Below are 5,069 nucleotides of genomic sequence, written 5' to 3'. Positions count from 1 at the left end.
GGAAGGAATAACTATCCTGAATTTCATTTGTTCGTAGTGTCAAATATAACCTTCAAGTCCCCCAACTGGTGCAAGAATGTGTCAGCACTACCACAGATACGAGTAGTTGAGGAGCGTGGTGTTCGATTGTGATCCATCGATCACCTCGAAAGAGAGTGTCCTCGCGTTGCAACACTGCAGAAGTCACAACTATATGCAGCCGGCCGGCACGCGAGAAATCGGAAAGGTTTGCGCGTCTTCGTTGCAATGATGACAGACGCCTCGCCCAACGACTCACTGTGCTTTTGTTGATTGCTAGGTCTCCGTAGACATTCTGCAAGCGCCTTTGAATTTCTGTTATGCTTCGGTTCCCCGCCAAAAGAAACTCAATGACAGTTCAGCTTGGAACGCACCTCCGTTACAGACGGAATTTTGAAGGCTCTATATAGCAGCGCCACCTATGGGAACTTCATGAAGTTACATTGAATGAAGTGGGAATATTCCTCGATGTCCCGCAGCAAATTCTGCTTTTTCCAGTCGAAAACAGCGGAGAAAAGAAAGTGTTATTGTGCTTATCGTAAGCCCCTCGTAAAACCAATCATCATTCAAGAGCTGACACCCACGAATCCAATACAGAAGTTGCCCGTGGCTACGAGAGTTATCACGGTAAGAGGCGGTAGCGAGTTCTTCTGTTGTTTTTTACTTTAGTCGTTCAATCATTTCAGGGTGGCATAGGTAAACCTCAGCTCTTAGTTACTTCCAGCAACAGCGTACACACAGTATCACACTAAGCAACGTAGTAACCTAAAATATACAAAAACTGGTACCAACCGAGAACGTGCAGTCCTGGCATTTAGGGGGAAGGCAAGAAAGATGGTGGCTTATACTGTTAGTCGACTACAATATTACTAACAAAAGAGTACAAGCGGAGGTTGATGAATGATACGAAGAAAATGATTTTCAAGGAAACCATCCTGGAAGTTGCCTAATTCTATGTGGATAATAATGGAAAATCTAAATCTGGTTGATTGAAAGCCAGTTTGGTGTCATACAACTGTTCCACCTTTCTCCGTCTTTAGGAAGGGTTGGTTCGATCACCAACCAGGCACGCTGATCTTCGTTTCTGTTCGAAAGTGTATATATTTGAATATCTGTGAAACCAATACCTTCTTCTGAATAACATTTAGTAATTTATTGCTGCACTTCATACATTGAATCGTGCTTTGATCCCCTTTGGTATGCTGCCCGTAACATAGCTCAGACGTAAAATTAAGCCTAGCCGTATCTCAAACGTCAGGCCCCATGAAGTCAGCTTGTCTTCGAAGACGGCTTCTGCACTTTTCAACTAGACCCCGATGCTCGCTCCGATCATGTCAGAAGATACCGCAATCTATTAGATTGGTTCCCGGATCTTGGAAGAAAGAGAACATTACCTTAGGGCAGTGTGCTTGTTCATTATCTTAAAGATGTACGCATACCCGAAATGTTGGACTGTAGGGTTGCACCATAAGTGGGAGTATACTGCAACGATACTGCACAACTTAAATCGGGTTACTGTCAGAGGACATGGCAGGCAATTCTATTTGGTTGATTCCTGTATGGTCCCGGTGGAGGTCCGAGTCCTCCCTCGGGCATGAGGGATAATTTAGGTTAAGTAGTGTGTAAGCTTAGGCACTGATGACCTTACCAGTTAAGTCCCATAAGATTTCACACACATTTTAACATTTGATTCCTGTATCTTAGAAGGTCAACAGTAGCTGGGCACGATACGCCCGTAAAGTATCATCTTAAAGACCAACCCATTGTAGGTTTGTTGAATCGGTTGGACGATCCTGCTCCTATACTGCGGTATCCTTAAGTTACTCCCGATAGCGACGAGTGGTGTCCAACATTCGTACACGATACCGACACAAAACATGACTCAAAAACATTCCTGCTGAACCTGTGGATCAGCATGCCTGGAACATGCAATGATACATGATCGCCTACACACTCTTTTATGATGATCATCAGTATCAGCATCAGCAATTCCTGGTGAAGAGAACACATCGCCAGATGTCTCTCAACCCAGTTCTTCATGAACCATAGCAGTGACACATTTGTAACATATTTCGGAACGTATCCATTGAAGCCAGATTGATAGTGTAGAGATGTATCCGTACTGTTTAGTTCGACACAACTCTTCCAGTTGCTTCCAAAATGGCAGCGCACAGTGCTGTCGTCATCTGGTGTTGTTCACCGCACCACGAGGCACATCTTCAGATTCTGTCTCAAGGTAGCGGTTGAATGTTCGAAAGACGTCGCTGTAACGTATGCCCTTTCATCCGGCAATATCCTGTGCTGCCAAGGATTCAAACTATAAAGTGACAATACGCACATGATCTGATATTCAGTCAATATTTCGAGGCCTGTGTACACAAGAAGCCTTGTCTCATTCACGTTTGTAATCTTGCGGCACTCAACTGATCTGATAATTCAGGTTTATTTCTATATCCATCACAGAGGTAGAAGCAATTAGCGATATCTTGTGGTCTAAAAAGTATTGAGAAAGAGGTCTCGGAGCACAAGGAAAATAGAAACCATGAAAACCATGCATATGATGCAAAACTTTTCTGTCGGCGTTTACCTATACGGCGGTTATCCGTCGATTATACGAGTGTTAAGTACAAACCAAGAAAGTGAAACGTGGGATTGGATACGAGGCAATGTATCTTCTATGTTGTGGTACTGAAGATGTCATGGCCTCGTGCACTTACAGCAGACAAAGAGTAGAACACGAAGTTGACGCTTTTACTGGCGGTCATGTTCTTATTCTTCCACAGAAAGTAGGAGAAAAATGTGTCCTCGCCATTTCTCGCACTCACTTCGCTTGATAGAGCTGCTCTTGGAAGTATCGAAGTTTTGTTTGTTTTGACTGCCACTCAGATGAAACTGAGTCATACCCTCTATCGAGGGGTGATGAGGTGAGGAGGCATTTTGTTTAGAGTGAGCCGCGCTTGGCAGAAAGCAAACCGCATTGGGGCAACGCTCTTCCCTCGTGTGGAGTCTTTCGCGTCACTATTATGTGACAGGAAGCCAGCATTAAGCAGTTTTAGCTGTAGGGTGTTTTTAATTACCATTATCTGAACAGTTCTCACTGTTACAATGAATTCGTCTGTAAAACATAAACCGGGAGTCAGCTTTATTAAAAATGACTCTCCTTGTATGTTCGTTCAGACTTTTCCTTCTTTTACCGTGAATGAAGAATATGATTTTGGAACTATTTATACTCGCACAATTTAATCTCATAGTTAGTACACGACAAAGAAAATTTGTGGATTTGGCAGCACATGCGAAAGAGGTGGTGTACACACGGAATTGAATAACTGAATGTCTTTGATTCTAATTTTAAATGTTCATCCGTAGAACAAAGGGAGCCGTAACAAGTCCGGATGCCACACTAATGTCGATTAATAATATGCACTGCATACATTGTTGCTTTCTATTCAAAAATTTAGAAGTCTGCAGTTCAAAATATGTTTACTACTCTACTCAATATAGATGGAATGGAAAAAAGTGAAAAACTGTTTGTTGTATCGCCATACTGTAAACTCGATTTGCAGTGCGTTCCTTGGAAAATGCTATTTAACTTGGATTTACTTGTGCAGACGTCACCTTTAGAGATTATTGGAAGAGTTTCTGCACTGGAAATACACTCCTGGAAATGGAAAAAAGAACACATTGACACCGGTGTGTCAGACCCACCATACTTGCTCCGGACACTGCGAGAGGGCTGTACAAGCAATGATCACACGCACGGCACAGCGGACACACCAGGAACCGCGGTGTTGGCCGTCGAATGGCGCTAGCTGCGCAGCATTTGTGCACCGCCGCCGTCAGTGTCAGCCAGTTTGCCGTGGCATACGGAGCTCCATCGCAGTCTTTAACACTGGTAGCTTGCCGCGACAGCGTGGACATGAACCGTATGTGCAGCTGACGGACTTTGAGCGAGGGCGTATAGTGGGCATGCGGGAGGCCGGGTGGACGTACCGCCGAATTGCTCAACACGTGGGGCGTGAGGTCTCCACAGTACATCGATGTTGTCGCCAGTGGTCGGCGGAAGTTGCACGTGCCCGTCGACCTGGGACCGGACCGCAGCGACGCACGGATGCACGCCAAGACCGCAGGATCCTACGCAGTGCCGTAGGGGACCGCACCGCCACTTCCCAGCAAATTAGGGACACTGTTGCTCCTGGAGTATCGGCGAGGACCATTCGCAACCGTCTCCATGAAGCTGGGCTACGGTCCCGCACACCGTTAGGCCGTCTTCCGCTCACGCCCCATCATCGTGCAGCCCGCCTCCAGTGGTGTCGCCACAGGCGTGAATGGAGGGACGAATGGAGACGTGTCGTCTTCAGCGATGAGAGTCGCTTCTGCCTTGGTGCCAATGATGGTCGTATGCGTGTTTGGCGCCGTGCAGGTGAGCGCCACAATCAGGACTGCATACGACCGAGGCACACAGGGCCAACACCCGGCATCATGGTGTGGGGAGCGATCTCCTACACTGGCCGTACACCACTGGTGATCGTCGAGGGGACACTGAATAGTGCACGGTACATCCAAACCGTCATCGAACCCATCGTTCTACCATTCCTAGACCGGCAAGGGAACTTGCTGTTCCAACAGGCAATGCACGTCCGCATGTATCCCGTGCCACCCAACGTGCTCTAGAAGGTGTAAGTCAACTACCCTGGCCAGCAAGATCTCCGGATCTGTCCCCCATTGAGCATGTTTGGGACTGGATGAAGCGTCGTCTCACGCGGTCTGCACGTCCAGCACGAACGCTGGTCCAACTGAGGCGCCAGGTGGAAATGTCATGGCAAGCCGTTCGACAGGACTACATCCAGCATCTCTACGATCGTCTCCATGGGAGAATAGCAGCCTGCATTGCTGCGAAAGGTGGATGTACACTGTACTAGTGCCGACATTGTGCATGCTCTGTTGCCTGTGTCTATGTGCCTGTGGTTCTGTCAGTGTGATCATGGGATGTATCTGACCCCAGGAATGTGTCAATAAAGTTTCCCCTTCCTGGGACAATGAATTCACGGTGT

Source organism: Schistocerca nitens, chromosome 6 (assembly GCF_023898315.1).
Source record: "Schistocerca nitens isolate TAMUIC-IGC-003100 chromosome 6, iqSchNite1.1, whole genome shotgun sequence".
NCBI lineage: Eukaryota > Metazoa > Arthropoda > Insecta > Orthoptera > Acrididae > Schistocerca > Schistocerca nitens.
Note: the sequence above shows the minus strand (reverse complement) of the source record.